The 21,568-nt window shown below is 41.3% G+C and overlaps 1 protein-coding gene across 2 annotated transcripts in view; it reads left to right on the forward strand.

Moving 5' to 3' along the window:
• Positions 1-21,568, forward strand: part of CHST15 (carbohydrate sulfotransferase 15) — a 45,177-nt gene that overhangs the window by 3,494 nt on the left and 20,115 nt on the right. The window contains exon 2 of one of the 2 annotated variants that reach the window (XM_080403134.1): positions 17,752-17,826. The exons of the other annotated variant lie outside the window; for it this stretch is intronic. The gene's annotated coding sequence lies outside the window, so the exon portion shown is untranslated. The remainder of the gene's footprint in view (positions 1-17,751; positions 17,827-21,568) is intronic. 2 annotated transcript variants of the gene reach the window in all.

Raw genomic sequence — 21,568 nt, forward strand, 5'->3', positions numbered from 1 at the left:
CCAGATTTGGAGTCTAAATACAGCTATTCACGCAAGGGGAAAGGTTCTGTAAGCTTCTACAAGTTCTTATCTCAAAGCTGCCTGAGTTACACTGATGTCTCCACTTCCACTGCAATTTCACTACTATTGACTAACTATGTATACCATTGTTGACTCGTTCCCTTAAAAATATGTAGGGCTGTCCATATATCTAAAAGAAAGCGTGTTGTACAGTCGCAGTGGCTGTTTGTCCCCACGACCTTTCCATTTGTGTTTCCCAGGCTGAAAGACATGATTACAATTCTGTCCTGGTTACTCGTGTTGGTTTTTACATGCAAGGGAGACCGGCAAGCTCCCGACGAGCTGCGTGCGGCAGGCGCGTTGCAGCGCTGTAATCCTTTGATTACACAGCTGTGCCTGACATGCCCCTAAACAGCACTTCAGGGGCAAGCAGTTAATGTAGCTTTTCCATGGAATATTTATTGATTTGTGTTACACCTGGTTTCCAGCAGCTGTTGAACGTGGGTTGTAAGCGCTAGTTTGAAGGAGGGTGGCATCCTCTATAAGAAGAGACAACCAGGTGATGGCCATGGTACCTTGTGAGAAGAAACGGGAAGAAAAATGATGTCCAGTTGAGTACGGGTGGCTGGTGGCAATGACAAGGCAGCTGTGGTGGTGACCAGGTGTGATGGGGAAGGTGACTAGGTCTGTGGCAGGCTCTGTCCCAACACTCTACTTCTGTGGCAGCACGCCAGAGGCCATGGACTCACCACTCCAACCCATCGCCCTGCCTCTTCTCATTCACAGATCCAGCTTCTTAAAATTCCCCCAAGACATGGAACTGGCTGGAACACGGTTTCCAAATCTCTGAAGTGGCAAGCCTGCTGGTTTCCTTACAAACCTGCCAGAAATGAGGTGGCACACATCAGCTAACCCAGCTCCGGAAACGTTTTTGGAGCTCCTGGTGCATCCAACCTTCTTCCTGGGGTTTGGAGGGAGCCGCTACGGCCCCGGCAGCATTATGGGTGGGGAAAGGCGCTTGGCTGCCAAGGCGCCTGCCTTCTTGTGATGGGGCTCGTCTGAAAGGAGCGCGGTCCTGAGGAGAACGATGGTGATGGAGAGGCAGGGAGGTGAAAACGCCTTTATTCTTTTATATGCCAAGCGCAACTAAATACACACTTTCTATTCTAAAACTTCATGTGCCATCATTTGGACTCACCAAATGTGCACACCATTTTTATAAATAGGTGTGGGGGGGTTTATGCCAACTCTGTATCTAAGGTAGGTTGTTCCTCACTGTACAAGGTGTAGATCCGTACCTAAATACCATATACTAACACTGACATTTTTTTTTTCATTTGCTTCACACCTTCCAGTAGGGAAAAAAAACACGAGGAGGTATTTTTCCTGTAAAAAAACCTTGATGTTTGGTGTGGTTGAATGTACCCTGCTATCTTACCATAAAGTTAGAAAAACTGATGAGATTGAAAAAGACTTTTGCATTATTAGGTTTTTTTGCATATATTGGTGCACGGTTTAAATAAACCAAGTTTAAGTTAGACCTGGTAGCTTCTCAGTATTGCATGGATTATAGGGAAGGACATTTCTTGCAAATAACGGTGGTCTTTGTGTTACAGGTGAGTTTTAACTGGGGAGAACTGTGAGATCAAACAAAAAGAGTGAAAGCAAAATGCAAGGTTCAAAGACGTACAGAGAAAAAAAGATAAAACCGGTTTGAAAAAATGTGAGCTTCTGTAAGATGCAGAGGGAAAAGAATAAAGGTTTGTCTGTAATGTGTGTACTTAGGGCACCCGTTACAAGAAACCTGGTGGCCGGTAGTGTTGAAAGTAGGCGGCTTGTTGGATGTGAGTTTGCAATATTGGATGGTATCAGACGACTGAAGATCGTGGTCTCCTTATATGCTTTATGTGCCTAGTTGGGGTTCATGTCCTGGGGCAGCGTGGGGAAAAAAAGCACTTTTTAAAGTGCTTTGGATCTGGCACCAAACTAGTAGGGAGAGAACAACAAATAGGGGAGACCTCAGGAAAAAAAAAAAAAAAAGTAATAGAAATCAGGATTCTGGAAGATTTTGCATGTGATTTGAAGAAAACGTAAGAACCTGGTGTTCACATTGCTGCACTGAAGCTAAGATGTAAATGGCCTGTGAGCGCTGGAATTTGTCAGCCCAGAGAAGCGGGACTCTGACTGGTGCAGCCAGGAGGTTTCACTGCATAAAGCTAGAAGTGGGAGGAAATGGAGGATAGCTTAATAGATTATTAGCAGTATATATTATGAAATGAGATGGGTTTGCTTGCAGGGCCAGCTCTTCACAGGGGAGCTTCATCTCCTGAAAATTCTTTCAACAGGTCTTAAAACCAACACTTTTTTTCAAGTCCATAAGATGCCTTATCTAATATTCCTTTCCAGCCTCTTTGATTTTGGCTACTTGTCGGTTGAGATATTTGTCTTCTGGCTGAGCTACGCAGCTATTAAAGAGATAATGTTCAATAGATATCGTTAATGTTAAATAATTTAAATGGATAATGAACCTGAAATTTCTAGGATTTTCAAGGAGCACTCTGAAAGCCCAGCTTTTCGTAAATCTATTTCACCACGTTAGGCTGGCGGTCGTGCTCCTCTTCTGTCTTCAGTCCGTGCCTAGTACATTTGCAGGACGGCTGCTATACGGCTCATCCTTCTGGATTGATTACTGAAGCCTGAGGAAGATTCCTGGGGCTGTTTCTGGAAGGGGTTTGGGAGGTCGCTTTGTTGAGGTGGAAGAGCAGCAGGTCCCACGTGCAGGGGTTTTGACCCTGCGCAGAGCTGGTGCCTGTCCAGCTCCCCGGTGGAGCGTGGGTTCACCCTGGGAGGTTGTGCTCAGGATCAGGGACTCTGCTCGTTTTGTGGCTCCCTGGAGCTCCGACCTGGGATAACACTGCGGTGTCTGGGTTGTATCTGCATCTATGTGCAGAGGTCAGCTAAAAAGTCCGGGTAAAACCACTGCTGTGCATTAAAGGCTACCGATAGCCATTACAGCACAAGGTGTGGTGGCGGTCTCCTCGTTTAGAAAGACAAAAGTGTATTCTTGAGCACTTCAGCATCGAGTATTACAGCTTTATGCCCTGAGCAACTCGTTGGAGCCATTCATAAAGTAAATAATTTAGATGAAAAATTTCATAAATTATAGAGCTATGAAAACAGTATCTCAGGTTGGGGATTAACTTGCCTGAGGAACAGATAAGGATAAATTAGAATGAAAGCACGATCGCTTTTGACATTTAGTATTAGAATTACTCTGCAAAGCTATTTATACCAGCTTTAAAAACAGTTTCAACAAGAGATGAGATGTGAGAGGTGAACAGAAGGGAACAGTGGGACCTCTCGTTACAGGAAAGAGGAAAAATTCATTTGTCTGACATCAGGCTATTTTAAATATTGAAGTGTTTAACTCTGCAGAGAGGATTTTTGAACATTGCTAAGGAGATCAGCATTATTAAAAACACACAGCATAGTAAAATAGAATATATATTGGTATCCATGGAAATCCCAAGTGGATTTCTCTTGCATTAGGGTAGATGGAGAGTAAATCAGCTCTTGGTTTTCAGTGGTGTAAGGGGGACCAGAATCTGGCTCCTCCAAACTGTGGGCACTGAAAATGTTTTCCAGTTGTTTTGGAGAAGGTCAGAGTCCTCTGCTTGACAAAGTGTGCGGCTGTAGCGGTAAGGCTGGAAAACCAGTGCTATAACGCTCTGGTACTAGACAGCGAGTAGTTTTTAGCTTAAGCCACCACTACATTTCTTTTTAAAAAACAGATTCCAGTAACTCTTTGGGTAAAATGCCTTTCTTAGATAGCTTTGAATCACCTGCTGCTTATTTCTGTGTAAAGCTTTAAAAATGGAGTATTCTTGCAGTTTGATATCATAGTTACAATGCTACAATAACTCAGTGTGGTGTAACACAGGGGAATGCATAAAAAGCTTCAGCTGAGTTTCGATAGCTTTTTTTTTAATGGTACCCATTAAGTGGGTGTAGTAACGTATCCTGTTTTTCAGTTTTTTATCTTGCTGCACTAGTACATTGGATAATGAAAGATTAAAAAAAAGCCACTAAGAAATGTGCTGTGAAAATGCAGGTAAGCATGTAAATATCAACAGTAATTTTTGTGGGACTATTACAATTCCTAAATGCTAAGGCTTTTCCATAATAGAAAATGAACTGAAACTTTATGACAATGTATTTTTGTGCATTAAAAATACTTGCCTGTTAATGAAATAAGAATATCCCGGCCATAATCACTAAAAATTTCACACTGCAGCATTTTAATAACCTTCGTTGTGTATTTTTAAAGATAACAAGTAATTCTGAAATAGCAAATATCATTAAGTTGCATTGAACAGAAAAACTGCGGGTTTGAAATGAGATAATATAAATGCTGTGTTCATTCCAAACGGCAATTCTCAGGATGAACCTCTGGCTTCATTAAAGTCAATGAAACGTCTTCCTGCTGACTTCAGCATGCCAGGATTTAAAAAAAAATAGAATTGAAATGGGATCTTAAAAAGTTTTCTTCTCGATGAGTGACTGAAGCTGAAGTCATTCAGCTGCACTTTTGTGTGCATCTGTTCTTTAGTTCAGCCAGGAGGAAGCCTTAAGCTGAAGATCGTGTCTGGTGGGGATGGAGGTATGTGTAAAGGAAATAATATTTCTCTTTGAAATAATCTATCGGTAGTTGTGTTATCCCAGAGGTCCCCTTTTATTGAGATCCTGCAGACGTGTGCTCCTTTCCATGCTAAGGGAAGCTGACCATGGAGGTGGACATTCCTGGTAAGGACTTTCAGGTCTTAAAAGTGATGGAAAGCCCCAAAGTCTGCCTCTTTATTTAAAGTATTGCACGACTGTATTGTGTGGGTGGGAGTCTGGGCAGGCTTTTGCACCCAGTGCAGCGTTCAGGCATGGTTTGAGGGACATTTTTATCTTTGTCCTTTTGGCATCAAGGATTTTTAGGTAGCAACTGAATAGGAGGAAGGAATTAATTTGATTTAGCGATGTCAAACTGAAAATGAAGTTCCTCCTGGCACATCCTTCGAAGAATGCTCAATGGCTCTGGATTTAGCTTGCCATCCGCTTTAGTTTTGCAGGGATATTTTTGGACTTCCTCTGCTGATAAATATTTAGAGTCTGTTTATATTTAATCTCATTTCTGTTAGTGCTTAGAGATTTTTTTCCCATAAATACTTATTACTGAAGAAATTGGTGTTACAAGCCTTGAAAATGCAGTGCTAGCAATTTTGTAATTTTAACTGTATCTGACTGACAGTATATATATTAATTATCCAAGAGAGGTTTATAGCTTTCTACAAGAGAGCTTTATTCCTGGGCTGTAGGAGTTAGAAGGGGAGCTGTGCTCGCTTTGTGTCTGGAGTGCAGGTTTAGGTGCAGTGGGCTTGGCTGGATTAGATGTGACCATTGCTGAGGAGCAACAAGGTATGGAAAGTGGAAAGGCTGCTTCAGGTTTGTGTAAGTGTAAGTCACCAGGACGCCGCTAAGCTCAGAATCAAAATTGCAGCTGTTTCTTTTTTTGTTCAATTAAACCCTCATGAAAAACAGTTCAGAGAAACCTGGGCTGATATTAATTACTTTGAGGACTTGAAGGATTTCCTTTGCAAAAGTCTGTGCAGCCTTTTCTTACAGTCTGGCCCTGTACAATTCTCTCTGGTGTCCCCCAGCTAAATCCTGGTGCTGTTTTGCTAATTCCTTTTTTGAGTCATGTTTTGCCTGATGTGAATATGACAATCCCACTTTAATTAGATTACAGCAGTTGTCACCATGCATAGGGACCGTGATGCCTAGGAGTCTCAGAAGTATCTGTGTCAAAATAAATAAATAAAACATCTAGAAAGCTTTACTAAGAAGCAGTAAACTTAAAATTTGAATTGGTAAACAGCTTTGAAATGAGTTGCCTTGTTATATTACAGCGTATAGCCACCAGATGTCACTTATTTTGTGCACCACTGTGCTTGGGAGAAATACGCCCCTGGTATGTAAAAGATTAAAGAAAAAAAGCAACTTGCTGTAAGTGGCTTTGTTTCTGTTTTTATTCATAATGGGCAACTGTCTTCCTTGATAAATATTTCCATCTTAAAATAGATTGTATAAACTCATTTCTCACAGATAATATAGGCTTGCATTTTTTATGAGCCTTAAATGTCAGCAGTGACATTTTGAAATTCAGTCTTTAAGAAAATAATTAATAGGCTTTCTAGATTTTCAGTAGGATGAAAGTACCTTTTATAGAAAGGACAGTTTTGTTGTTAGGAATTATACTGTTGTTAAAGACACTTGAACCGGTGGCATATATGTTCCTCTTCAGCCAAGTCAAAAGCAGTGAGATGAGTCTTGAAGTCACACGGGACTGAAAGCAAGGTGGAAGTGTGTGCAGACGGGGGGAGGACCACTTCTAAAAACAGAGAACAGCATACGCTTACAGAACGATGCAATTGATCCACAGGGTTTAAAGGCTTCAGAGAAAAGGGTAAATAAACATAAATGTTGATATATCTCTTAAAGTGGAAAAGGAACACTTGGTACCCAGTGCAAAGCGGTTTTTCCCGACCCCAGTGAGTGTGAGCAGTATCAGTGAGCGGGATGAGACGACGGATTGCTCACCAGTGAGAGCGAGCACAGGGCTCGTGATCTGGGTCGTGGTGCTCAAAGGTGGGTTTTTTTCCTCTCATTACTAGAGATGCTAGATCGACAGGTGCAGACCTTCTTTCTGTTCTCTGGTCACATAAGCCTCTTGCTCATTTATTTTTTGGTCTGTGCTCAAAGGCAGCACCATTAGAAAAGGGAAATTTCATTTTCTGGACTTGAAGCAGAACAGCTGAAAATTGAGTGATTTGCTAAAGGATAATGATTAATGTTTGGGGTTTTGTCCCCAGTGGCAGTATTGTAGTTTGTTTTCATGTTTTAAATGTGTCTTCTACTTCAGATTTCAGTTTGAGATGGAGTTGTACTCACTCTGTGGATCTCATGACGGTTGGAGGATGTCAATCCATTGCTCCGAATGAATGATGTGGGGGCTGCTCTCCAAATTATTTTCCTTTTGAGTCCTCAGGAGCAGCTGTTTTGAAAGACTAGCTACCTTCATTTTTCATCTGTGGTGAAAAATGTGCTCTAGCATGGCATTCATTAGCTCAAGGCAGAGTATATGGCACAGACTTCCCCCCCCCCCCCTCCTTTTCTTCTATGCTTGAGCAAAACCAGAGGTGAGCAAAGCACTCCTTAACTAACAGAAATAGTGTTGACTTCTAAATGCAACGAATTAGTGTTTTAGCAGATAATATGAAACCAGTTATTGAGGACTGCAGTTCTTAACTTAAGAGTTGCTTATGAGACTAGGGGTTTCACTTCCTAGCTGCAGGTCTTGCACCATTGCTCCCGAAAATGCCACCTGCCAGCTTTGGCCCCCCAAAGTGCTCACTGCTGTCATCGTGCAGTGGGGTCCCAGCCTGGCTCTGGGATGGGGAGCGTGAGTGCAGCTTGGGAAGGTTAGGGAAATTACCCTCCCTGTCTTTTGAGCCTATGGAAAGACTGAAATTCGCTCTGTTTTAATATGGTTACTGGGGGAAATTCAGATTCCATGCTTTCTGCCTTAGATGATTTATTTAGAAATTGGATTGCCGGTGACTTTCTATCATGCACAATACATATCTGCATTTTGTTCAAAGTCCCTCAATCTCCATGTAATGGGATTCTGCATGGTGAGTTGGGAGAACTAGATTTCTTTTGGACTTCTACCATTTTATGCCATATGGTAGTATAGGTAACGCATGTCAGTACTCTGTCATTTTGTCATCCACAAATTGAAAAGCACCTTTGAAAAGCACTCTGACATCTGCCATTGGGAGTTACTCCAAGAAAGCAAATACTGGTTTTGCCCCAAGGGTCGGATACACATGGACATTAACCAAACTCTGAGATACACTTGAGTGCACTCTAGCATCCCCCTGAGTCTGCTGTGTGTGGCGTGAATGTTTGCAGTGAAACTGCTGCCTTTACTCATTTAAATCATTTTTCAGGTTGGACAGAAGCTTCTATATAAAAACATTAATGAAATAACGCATACATTGTATTTAAATATTCATGTTTGGAGAATACCAGTTTGTCAGTTCCAGATTAGTTTTGTTGGTGTAGCTTAGCCCTGTACCTTTAGGAGGAAAAGTAAGAATAATTTCAAAGTTTTCACATGTAAAGGAAGAAAAAGCATGTGTTTGTAAGGTTTTACTCTGATTTGCTACTATTATTTAAGTCCAATTTATAACACTGAGCCATTCACTCAAAGAAAATGAGGTATATTATCAGCATATAATTTATTTTTTCATTTGATGAGAACTGAAATTTTCTGAGTTTAGACTATTCTGAACTTCTGAAGTCACTTAGTTTGGTTATAAACGTTTTGGATGCTGAAGATGTTTTCCAGGATTTGAACATGCAAGGAAATTGTAAATTAAATCAAATGGTCAGTGGTGAGACTATTATTTCTCTTACATACCTAGGATGAATGATCTTCTAGCATGCCTAATTTCTCCACATCCTGGTGAGGTAACTGCTATAAAAGCAGCAGGACTGACTCAGTTATTCATGTAGTAGGTTTCATTTTTGTCCACTAGGAAGAGTTTATCCATCTGGGCCAGAGAGCTGATCCCTGGGCGCCTTCCCCTGTTGGCCCTGCCTGGCTCAAGGTTCTGCTCCAGCTGTGCGAAGCGGGACCTGCTCTGCCGAAGGACACGGGAGATGCAGATGGGGATGGTCACAACCAAGATGCCAACTCCCCCCTGAAAGCCTAAGCAAAGAGATGAGCTCGAACAATTATGTGGCCAAAGGGTGGAGGGCTTTCATGGGGAGAGCACTGCAGCACTTCATGATTAAGAAACCCAACTGAAAGACCCAATTTGGTTGATGGCCTCATGGCCCAGAGGCTCTTGAGTCTGAGTGACAGGGCTGCTGGATTGGTGTTGAAGCTGTTTCTGCTGAAGCCAGGACAAACCAGAGCCGTTGGGGTGGAGGCAGCTTTGTGCTCCTGGGACCTTGGCTGTAGAGGACATAACGCAGGATGGAGGGCTTGCGGTGTCCGGAGCTGCTCTCGCAGTCCTGAATCCTTGATGGAAGATGTGGCATTTTGTGGCACTTTATTGCAGTTGCTGTCTATAGATGTGGGCATCGAGTGATCTTTTGGAAGACAATGATTAATAACGGCTTCTTGTGGCAACCGCTGTGTTTTGTTAAAACCCTTCTTGAGGGTGGAAAGTGTCAGAGGAAACCGAGTGTGCGCCAGCTCCTATAGCGCCTTGTTTCTGAAACCATACAGCTCCTTTTGGTGGCCGCTAAAAAAACATGTGCAACTGGATGGTGTTATGGATAGAACAGGTCAGTACAGACCCATTTTTCACATTTCCCTGGATCTGAGGCACTGAAAGATCCATTGCCTCTGGAGTTGCAGTTTGATGCATCACCTGGACCAAGCTCTTCTGCTGACAAATACAGCGTATTTCTATACTGTTATCTGCAGATAATGTACATATTTGATTTCTTACTGTTTTGTAGTGGTTGGGTCTTGCTTTTGAGAAGTGAACCCCGCTTTCCTAGAATGCTTGTGTTGTCACTTATTTGATAAGAGTTTTAGGGGTTTTCCTTGGTGGTGTTATTTATTGTTATTTATATTATACACTAGTGCTTAGAAAACATAAATGGGTTTAAAAGCCATCTCTTCCATCCTAAGACACCCTAGCAAGCTTTTACTTCAATCTAGTCCCTGGTGCAGACATATATTAAGGAATTTCTAGTTTCTTTCACATAAAAAAATATCCCCTCCAAACGCATCTGCATGCTCTTGATGCCATCTTAGTCTCCTGCCTGTCTGAAAGCTTTGGGTGCATTAACAGCCTAAAGCCAAGTTATTACATTAATCCCATGAAATCAAAGATTCATGCATTTGACTCAAGGTAGAGTAAATGCTATTGGCAACAGAGCAGTGTAACATATGGAAATGCTTTAAAAACTTGGGAGGAATTTTTGCTGGAGATGGTTTTTGGTTAGATATGTTAATTCTGCTAAAGTTGGAGTTTATAAGTCCTTGCAAGTTATTTTGTGGGGTGTATTCTGGAGATGCTAGTGTTCTCTGCTATCTCAATTTTTTCTGCATTAGAAACTAAGCTTTTTGGGTTATCAGTAACAGTCATGCATCTGTTCTTGAAAAGCTGGCTGCCAACTGCAGTTGATGGAATTTGTGTCACTTCACATTTCTTCTGTGAATTGCTTCAGTAAATGGTTTGTTTCAAGAAGTGGAACCTGAGCTCCAGAACAGGTGTCGATGCGATTTCAGCTGCTATGTCCTATGGCAACTCTATGTCCTGTATTTGTTTAGAACCAAGGATGTCAACAAGCACTGCTGTTTGAAAATAAACCATCACTTGACCTCTCACTGTTCACTTGTGAGTTGTGCCCTGCTGCCTCCAAAGACAGGGATTTTTCATCAGAGTGAGAGCTGGCTGGAGCAGAGCATCTAAGAACAGTTGTTCTCCCTTTTTCCTTAAAACTGTGTCTTCTGGGCCATCTTGGGAGATGGGCTGTCCCACAGAGCAAGCGAGAGGAGCATCCCGGCCCCGGGCATCCCTGTATAGCACCCAGGTGGTGTTCAGGTAGGGATCAGTAAGGACCACTGTGTGAATTAGTTGGTTGTTACATCTGGGAGCTCCATCAAGGATATATATATATATATATATATATATATATATATATATAAATAATTTCTCAACGCAAGGCCTTAAAAAGTGAATTTTGACCCCTGTGTAGTTTACACAGAATAAGATTGGAAGACTGGTGTAAGACAGTCTCCCTACAACAGAAGTAATTAACATCTCAATTGGAAAAAAAGTCTCTTAGCTTGCCTGGGATTCTGTGCCACAAATAAAGACCATCTAGTTTGCTGGGCTAAATGTTGCCTTTATGTTGTAGAAAATGTTGCAGAAAAGGCAGGGTGTGAGGGGGTGCGTGCCAAATTTTTCTTGGTACATTCATCATTATGCAGAGTTGGGTTTTGGTTTTGGTTTGTTTTATTTTTCCTGGTTTCTTTTCCTGGAAAGTCAGTGAAGAAAATTCTCAGATTTTTATCTTGTTTGTTTACAATCTGCAACCCACCTAAGTGCAGCATAAAGCATGAAAAGGTATTTGTGGTTGTGTTCTTTCCAAGTGGAAAATGAGTACACTGAAGCCAAACGTGGGCAAATCCTGGAGGAACACACAGTCAAGTCAAGGGAGTTGGCGACTCAGTAGCTGGGGAACCAATTTATCGTATTATTGTTCTGGATATTACAGTATTAGCTTGCTGGGTCCCAAACATAACATGGCTTTCCGCTCCACCACCACCCCCCCCTTTTTTTTTTTTTTTTTGTAATTGTTGTAAACAGGGGTCTTTGTGAAATTGCAAGGTTACTGGGCTCATGTTTACCATGTTATGAAAATTGTATTGGGAGCTGGGATATTTTTGAGAGGCTGGTGAAAGAATGCAACAGGTTCTCCTGACAACACTGGAAATCAGCAAAAGAAGTTGTTTGGATTTCTTTGAAGTTTGTGATAGAAGTGCTGTGCTTTAGCTGTGATGGTCTAACGATGTGAGAGGGCACTAAGGATTTAATCCATTTTCAGATGGCATTAGGTTCCACATCAAGTGTGTCTCTGCCTATAAAGATGTATGTTGTTAGCTAAACAGAATATAGCCATGCAGAAACATCTTCAGAACGATGGTATCTTGTAAGCTGGTTAGTAAAAATTGTTGCACATTTGTGTCGCTAAAGAGCATGTGATACAGAAGAAGGATGGAGTCTAAGCCTCTGATGAAACACGAGTAGCAGTACCAGACTTTGGAAGTAAATGTTGCTTGACTTATGCAAAATAAAGACTTTCCTAAGATGCTGAAAGTAGTATAATATATTATGCTGGAAAGGTTTTGCTTAATAAACTGTAGCCAGAAGTTACCTGCAGAATTTTATCTGGTGATACTGTGTTACTCTTACAGAGATAACTAATTAGCAATTTCATGAGAGTACCTAGAGCTTTTTGGGTTCTCCATTTGGCCTTTGAGTCTACTTCACTTCCGAACGAGTGAGTGGTTTCTTGGTTAATGGGCCAAGATTTATCTGCTGTGTCGTTGCTTAAAGAGCTAAAGTTGTTGAACATTTATAAGTAACTACCAAGCTTGGAACACTTTTTTTTTTTTTTTTCCTAAGTATTGAAACAAAGCCACAGTTGTGATTTGGCTGATGAATAGTTTTTGTTGACTAATTTTTGTTTGAATTTACAAGAAACTTTAATGACAGACTCTAATACTGGGTTTGTCTTTTCAGGATGCAGCTGTGTATGTTTCCTTTCACCCACTCAGCACTAGATGAAAGATTAAATGCCCTATTCATGAAAAAGCACTTACATGGTACTTAGGTACAGATGAGATATGTTTTTCCATCCATTTTAATGTATGTCTCATAGAGAAGTACCATATATGACTCATAACAAAAAAATTCAGTTGACTGTGTTAAGATAGTAGAGTTTATGGAGAAAATTCAGTTTGGAGGTGGAGGAAAATCCCTTCTCAGTCACTAAAAATCAAATGAGCAGCTGTTAGCATATACATTCTCTAGAATTGTCACAACAATATTGTGTTTAAAGCAATGTTAACTATCACATAGACCCATCCCTTTCAGAAAGACTGCTTATTTATGAAGCGTGAAGGTATATCAAATGAATTCTAGTAGATACCATTCGGTTGCATTATTGCATGCAAAAACATTTTACCATGCCATGAGATAAACAGGCACTGAAGGCATTGCATTATGCGTATTCTATTTATTCTATAGAATGTTATTCATCCCCCCAAAGCAGCCTTAAATTAGCAGCTGATCTCTCACAACCCACAAGACTTGGCAATTTGTACTGTATACCATTTGCAAAGTGGCAGAAAGTCTTAGATTTCAGATGGTAGAAAGAATATGTTTCTCACTCTAAACGAACCTGAGGAAGCAGCTGCTAAAATCAAGCAAAATCAAATGTGTAAAAAGAACAAGATGGTAATCAGAGTAACATAACTGTGAATGCCCACTATTTTGCAGCATGCTGAGGCTGAAAATGCTTGCCAGGACCGTTGGAAATAACTCTCCGAACATTTTTCTCCCACGTGCTGGTTCGGGACCAGTACTCAATGCAAGAGACAAAGACCTGGGCCTAAAATAGCTCTTCAGCACTGAAAGATCTCTTTCTGCAAATGCAACTGTGCTACGCTAGCTCTCCATCTCCTCCTCGAGTAAGTCAGCTGGCACTCTGATGGGGAAGATTTATTTTTCTTTAGCACAGCGAGGCTTTGGTGTTCATCTCACCCAACCTGAGAGGCGTGCGTGGCAGATGCCTAAAGCTGAGGCAGTCACTCAATCCTCACGTTGTAGCTGACACAGAGAAATTGGCTGTCCGGAGCAATTTCCTCCTGTTCAGATAAGGTGTTGCAAACGAGCGTACTGTCCTCACCTAACCGAGCTTTGCATGAAGGGAAACCCCATATCTCTATTGAGCAAGTTGCTCCAGAAGGGCTATTTGAGTAAATTACAGCAATATCTGTCCAGAGACTCAAACAATGAAGCAGACGTGGCAGCCTGAAAATAAAACAGGACAGGCAAGTTGTCAGAAGGAAATGCATAACAAAAAATAGCTGGCGTTTGATAAGCGAACTCTGTCGATACCAGTCCAGCTATTTGCCTCTGAAGTAGGTATTTTTGATTACAGCCTGGCTGCAGGGCGTATGGGAGCGGTATTTAGATACAATATTTTTTGCTACCTGCCAACCCCCAACTCCCCTGGATTTGTTTGATAAAATTATCTGGAGTGGAAGAGCTTCGTAACAGATCCAGCCTTCGTGCTTCGTGTGTCCCTCTTGCTTTAGTACTTATAGCAGGGATTTTGCTGATTTGTGGAATGATGGTGGAATGATTTATTCCTTGAAAGAGTATGTAGGTGAAACTTTCTATTATTGTAAAGTAATGGGATACCCTGTGTCTGGAATGAAACTTCAACAGCTGCTTGATCTTATTAAAAATGTAATAAAAACATTTGTGGCAGAACCAGTCTTCTCATGCCCACTCTTTGCACCTGAAGTTGTATTTCAGGTGATCCCTTTACCATTACTGCGAGTTCTTTTGTTACTTTCTGTTTTCTACAGAAGAAAATCAATAAGGCAAATTCAGCCTGAAGAATTCTCAGTGATATTAAATCACTGAATAAGTTATTTAACTTTCTCTATCCCTGTCTTTATTTTATTTGTACCTTGGGTGTCTTTCTGGAGATTTAAGAAAATATACTTTTTTTCTTAGCAAGGGGTAAAAGTTAACTGCCATTAGCATCAGTATTTTATGTCTGCTCTGGCTGTTAGTGACTTGATCATTTTGAAGAGGGGCTGAGTGTTTTTTTCTTAATTAGGCATGATTTCTGGTTGCATTTTGGCTACCAGAACTTTTTAATCTGGTTCCAGATTTTTGGGAGAGGAGTCTGTGAGCCCCACGGGATGGATGCGTTGGTTTATCTCTGTTTTCTTGGGATGACCTCAAGGACTGTGTAGGATATATTGGGAGGTTGCTTACCGTTACTATGAGAATTAAAAGAAGAGAAAAGATATGAAACCTCAACCATGCATGATGGTTGTGAAAGTGGCTTAAAATGGCTTTTCCATGAAAAGACGTGCACTGGAGTAATTTATGTAAAGGCAAAGTTTTTCTACAGTGTGCAATTTTTTCATATTCAATATAAATCTGTCACTGATTCTGTAGCAAGATGCTATGTGAGATGAATAGAAACTAAGTGAAGTGAAAAGATGAATTGCCGGAGATATTGCACCTCGTAGGCAGCAAGTTTTGAGCGAGAGTTGAGAAGCCAGTGTGTACCGTTAGCCAAATTCTACACTGAGCATCCTTATAAAAACATGAGAACATAATTTGGCTCCATGTTTGTACAAGGAGAAGGACTTAATGGCATTGATGGGAGCTCTACCCTGATGCAGGGTGAGGGCTTCGTGGTGCCTGGGACACATGGTGCCACAGGTTGGGCAGCTGGCAGTGGTGCTTGCTTTCTTCCAGGGCTTTTGGACCTGCCTTTCTGGAGAAGCCATTACAGTGATGATGCCCCAAAGTCCTGCACTTCTCTTCAGCTCTCACAAAACCTTCAGCACAGCTCTTCCTTTTGGAAAATGACCTAGCGTGGATCTGAGGCAGGTGTTGCTGCAGAGGAGTTGCAGGCGAGATCTTGTCCCTGCCTTAGGTGTGGAGGAACCAGTCCGTTATCTTCTAAACCTGTATGCTATTTTAGATCTCATTGGAAGGCCATAATATAGTTTGGGGTTTATCAGTAGGCCAGAAGTTGTCTGGCTTTGGTTCTGTTCTGTTTCTCTGTCTGGACCTTTTCTTCTGCAAGTGGCCCAAAAATAAGTGATAGGTCTGATTCTAGACTGATTTAAATCAGGTGAAATAGTAAAAACAAGACAGAAGTCGTAGAAATTTTTTAGTGATACTCTTTCCGCTGAAAACCAGTGTAAATAAAAATGGGTAGTATCGAGATTTATGATTATTTTCACATTTTCAAGGCAAATCAAACAAAAACGCATAGGAAGGTGTGGGTGTGCCATGTTAGGAGCACCAGAAGCGGGACCGTGGTAATTTCTAGAACCTGCACAAGGCTTTAGACGCGATACCAGGTTCCTGGGGAAGGCATGGCCATATGGTAGCTGATCCAGGACAGCCTCCTGCTCCCCTTTCCCCTCCCCATGTCCCCCTTCTTTCCTTGCGTGCAATAACCGGTTTATTCGGGCAGTGTTTATGCCCTAATGCAGCGGTGATTCAAGCTCAGTAAGTATTTCCTGAGCATCGCAGCACAGATAATAAGAGCGAGTCCTCATTGGATTGAAACGACTAACATTACACTGATTTTAGGGGAGTTTGCTGATTTTTTTTTTTTTTTTTTTTTTTCAAATAAGGGTGTCATTTGTTCCGTTCTCATGTTTTCTTTGATGAGGAAGGAGCAGAGCGTGTTTGGATTAGATCTTGAGAAAGAAACCAGCTGGGTTATGGAATAAGCCACAGTTGTTATTGAGGCGAGATTGCTGCCTCAGTGGTGATTCAGGAGGTTTTCTTTGGCTTTAAAGGCTCCAGAACTGGGTTCTTTAAAGAATATTTTAAACTCAAACAAGTGTTCAGCAGTTGTTCAACAGGTTGAATGTATAATCATGGGTTATGACCACAGAGTCTAGCTTTTAAAATATAACTGTTCTTCAAGTGATTGCCTTAAAAAAATATTTTTAGTAGGTTTATATAATTTCTTGGGAGTTGCTTTGATTATTTTTTTTAAAATTGGTTTTTTTAAGCAAATTGTGGAGCTTTACATAACTTCAGTCTGCAGGAGGCTGCTGAACTTTGTGATGAATCCTGTGGCTTTTCTAAACCATTGCAATGTCTTTTGGTTTGGGTTTTATTTTATTATTTTGTTTTATTTTATTTTATTTTATTTTATTTTTTTGCAAGGAGGTTGCAGAGATCAGTGGTTCATGATTCGCATTTTATTGACATATCTTCTTTCCGGCAGCTTTCTCTGAGGTAAACAGACATAAGTTCAGGCAAAGTTTCTCTTCCGAAAATGTTAACTTGAGCCAAATGTACACGATAAGCAGGACAGAGAAAATCTATGATTATTCCTTTCCTTTCCTGACCTCATTTTCTTTCTTTCTTTCTTTTTTTTTTTTTTTTTTTGGTCATGTTTTTAATACTTGTACTGTTTATTTATTGAAGCACTGCAACCTGCCCACCAACAGGATGAACTTCCTCATGCTGTACAAATACTTCACTAACACTTGTACAAATACTTTGGCTTGTTCTGGAGAGACTATGTTTGGGCACAAAATCATTGTGCAGCCTGTAGTCTGGTTCAATTGGTATCATTTCCAGTAAGCTTGATAGCTAAAAAGTATCCATAATGGTAAAATTTTGCAGGTTTTTTATGTCCAGAGGTCATAAGCTTATCCTCCATGGGATGAAGAATTGCTGTTGTACTGGGAGAGTGCTGGTCCTGGCTGTCACGGGCCACATGTCAATGGGAGATGGAGGAATGGAAGAGGAATTACGCGGTTGTGCTGCACTTTTACTAAACATTGCTTTTTAGTTCTATGAAAATTTTATGAAGGTTTTACTCTACCAGCCTCACTGCCCTTTCATGTTTTCATTTCACATCAGTTTTACTGTAGCCTAAGCATATTTCTTTTTTTTTTTTTTCCTCAATAAAGCCTTTTCCTCGGCTGTTAAAGGTGCAGTTAACATTGTTTTTCCTGGATTTTGTAATATTTCTAACAGTTTAATGAGAAGTGTCTGCACCTGGGGAGGATTCAGTCAGTTCCAGTCCATTTTATTAACATACAAATGGACATAAGATAGGACAGAAAAGCTTATGTGGTTTTTCTAAGACCCTGCGTTCTGTATTTATCAATGTATCTCTGACAGCTCTTTTTTTTAAAAAAATTACAATTAATGTCAAATACAGAAGGCTTGAATTGATTTTGCAAGACTATCTCAGATAAATCTGTTCAGTCACTATCATTGAGCAAGTTTCAGATCCCCGTTAGAAGACGACTGGAAAATAAATTGGAGATAGATATATAGATATATATATATATATTTTTTTTTTTTTTTTCCTAAATAGACAGTACATAGTGACTGGTCCCTCTGAAAATAAACAGCACGGAGCTGGAGAGCAGCAGTCGGGAGCAATAACAAGGTACTCGCTGGGTATCAAAGTGGAGGAGTTCAGGTGGAAGAATTACACAAAAACAAACATGTAGCAGGTGATAAATTTAATTGAAGTGATGCTGTAGAGTACCTTGTGGTTACCACATCTTTTTATAGCTACCACTGTAACCTGTAGTCTCTTCGTTGTACATCTTTTTTAAGAGGTGCTTTTTTTACCTCCCATTTCTTATCGCTCATTATAAGGCCCTCATCTCCAGCCTCTCTTTTTCTACAGTATTTTGGCGTTGGTTTTTTTTTTTTTTTTTTTTTTTTAACTCTCTCTGTTCTGCTTTGCTTCCTCTTTGAAAATCTTTGCTCAGGTGTCTTATGGCTGCCTGAAATGTTGACTTGCAAAGTGGAAATTTTTCACTTCTTGTCAGGACCCCCCTTTCTCATTCTCCTTCTCTCCAGCCATTAGGAACATCCGTGGTGGCTGGACAACCGACGAGCTCTTGGCTCCTTTCCATGGCTCTCTCTTTTGGACATTCACTGAGGGGGCAGGGGGGCGATACTTTATGTTTAAGAAAGCATAAATTTTCTGGGTTTAGCATTACACATATGAATCTGATTTGGTCTCCCTATAGTCGTTCAAATTTCTGTCAAAATCATCACAGGTCCATTTCTTTAGAGAAGTTTTAAAGACTAGTTTCATTGAAAGGTCTTACACTGATTTATTTCCCTTTGGTTTAAATGTAGTCAGTAATGATTATGCTGCGATTTCTGTCTGCCTCATCTGACTTGTAGAATAAACTCATTAAGGAAATGAACCTTTTTTTGTGGGAAGGGATTTTACAAATACTTTTGTTCAGTATTTTTCTAAATAATTATTCTTGAGTCCTTGAGGCACAGCCCGCTTGCTCTGATTGCAGAAAGCCTCCAATATGTGACAGTGTTAGGTGGGAGGAACATCAAGAATAGAGATAATTTTACAAAAGCACTTTGTCTCATAAAAAAATGCGGCTAGAAGAACGATGATTAATGCAGGATCTGAAGTGACTACCCATTTGATCTGGACACTCTTGTGGGAGTAAACCAGAACTTACTATCTCGAATGACAGCAGTGTTTCTGAAGAATTAAGATACGTTGAAAGAGCTAAAAGCGAAGTAACCAGATTCTGGGGCTCATAATTAGTAGTGATTATACTTCTGTGATTTGGTGTGTTGTAGGGGTAATCAGAGGGCCCTTTGTGTATCCATTGTGTAGTCATGAGAAATTATTGTCATTGTTGGTGTCTTGGATGTTACCCAAATGTGTGTTTCAGCAATGTCTAAGTGTTCTTTCTCAGGGGCCAAGGGACACAGTCAGGCAGGAAGGCTTCTGCTGGAGACAGAGGTGTCAAAAGAATAAGCTAGGTTCGATGTTTTTGGGGGGAATGTAGGATGGAGAAGAAAGAAAAGCATTTGGAAACAATGCAGAGAAAAAGCATTTCTGAGCCTTGAAAGGAAAGATGAGTGCAGAGAAGGAACAAGTACTGTGGGTCCAGAGGAGGGAGCCAGTGGCAAAAGATAATGAGAAAAAAGTTTGTACATGGCTACTGACGTGTGTTTAAACTAGGAAACTGTACCTATATAAGAATTATAGTGGTGCAGATTTTTTTTTTCTTGCTGTAATAGTACACTAATGTTTTGTAAGTGTGAATTCTCAAACATCTATTTCATTTTTTGATTAAGGTGACTTGGAAAATGTATTTTCATTTAAGTAGTACAAGTGAATGTTGGACCTTTAGAAATCCCATAAGGCAATGAACTGGTCCTCTGGACTGGTGCAGTTAACTATAACAGAGCTTAGCTGCCTCTGAAAATATTATTAATTAATTAACATTTCATCATCCATAGTCTTCTGGGCAAAAGATACCCTTCTCTTCCGGTAAAGCTGTCATCTCCTGAATTCTTCCAACTCCTTCAACTGCCGCTGCTATCTGCAGTGATGTGTTGCCCTTCACGCGTGCGGTCCGTCCGTGTGCCCTCCGTCGGCCTCGCACAGGAGGAGCAGTCCCCTCCCTGCTCTCCGCAGTCCCAGCGTGGCTAAAACTGTTTGTACCGAACCCTCAGGGCCATGGCTGGGGTTAGTACTGGCGTTGTCTGTGGCACAGCGAAAAGTGCCTTGTGGCAGACCAGGTCCTGGCGGATGCTGAGGAAACAGAGGTGTGGAGGCGGGAGCTGAGTCACTGCTTTCAGGGGTGCCCACAGCAGGATGGACAAGGAGCATCACAGCACTGGAGCCTTAATGTCTTTATCAGGTGACAAAAGGCAAAATAGAAGTTGCCTGTCAGAGCCACGTACTACTACTATTCCTTAGGTTTTCCCCATCTTTTTCTTTCCTTTTTCATCCTATGCCAATTTCTTGTTTTGCTTGTGACTTTTCAAGATTTGTTTTAAAATATTTCCTGGGCTTAGTTCCCCCAGAAAAGTAATTCTAGAAAATAAAAATATTTTCTGGTATATAGAAGAAGGTATATTATCTATGAAGTTTTGTATTTGATAATCTGGCTTCTCAAAACAAAGAGTTGATTTTGAGCTTAAAAATGTGGGTGATGCCAGTAGGATATTTAATAAACCATGGTAACAGAAATTCTAGAGGAACCATGCATAAATATGCTTTAATTAAGGCCATCCTTAAGCTCATGACTTGTTTGTGACTTTAAGCGTCTCTGCTCTGAATGCTGCCTGGAAAACCAAGCCATGGACAAGCTCCAACCAAGACGAAAGCTTGACATAAATACTTTAAACAGCACTGGTTGCTTTTTGGCTGTAAGCAGCTGCAGTGTGGAGGTGTTTAAAGGGGAATGGCACATACCCTGTGCCGCAGGGTGATTCAGCCCCTGGTCTGTGTGGACGTGGCAGACCTTCACGGGACCCATCAATGCTCAAGTCCCTGCCTGTGGTGCCTGCCTTGTACCAAGGGGACACCTGCTCCTGCGTTTTCGGTGTGGGCTCTCTGGTACCAAAGTGCAGACCGTTAGGGGCATTTGCTGAATCCAGAGTCTTGCCTTGAAGTTGCAGCCCTGGTGGTATGTATGTTCCTGTTGTGCTTTAACCCCAGCCAGCAACTAGGTACCACGCAGCTGCTCCCTTCCTCCCTGCTTCCCCAGTGGGATGAGGAAGAGGCTTGTGGGGAAAAAAAAAAAAAAAAAAAAGATACGTTGAGATAAGAACAGTTTAATAGTTGAAGGAAGGTAAAATGTAATACTAATAATTGTAATGGAAGGGGAAATAACAAAAAGAGAACAAGAAATAAAACTCAAGAAAAACCCAAACAAGTTATGCACGGTACAGTAGCTCCCCACCTGCTGACCGATGCCCAGCTGGTCCCCCAGCAGCCATCCTTCTCCACCAGCCAGCTCCTCCCAGTTTATATGCCGAGCATGATGCCCTATGGCATGGACTACCCCTTGGGCCAGTTCAGGTCACCTGCCCTGGCTGTGCCCCCTCCTGGCTTCTTGTGCCCCCCCAGCCCTTGTGCTGGCAGGGCCTGGGAAGCTGAAACATCCTTGGCTTGGTGTAAGCCCTGCTCAGCAACAACCAAACCATCACTGTGTTATCAACATTATTCTCATCCTAAACATAGCACTGCACCAGCTAATAGGAAGAAAACTAACTCTGTCCCATCTGAAACCGGGTCAGTTTTATTTAGGTAATACATCTTGCCATTTTTAGTGAGTACTGTGTTTTCAAAATCTTTGGCGAGTGGTGATTGAAGGTGTCTTGGTGACTTTGCAGTGCCTTGCAGG

Source organism: Falco punctatus (genome assembly GCF_963210335.1).
Source record: "Falco punctatus genome assembly, chromosome: 9".
NCBI lineage: Eukaryota > Metazoa > Chordata > Aves > Falconiformes > Falconidae > Falco > Falco punctatus.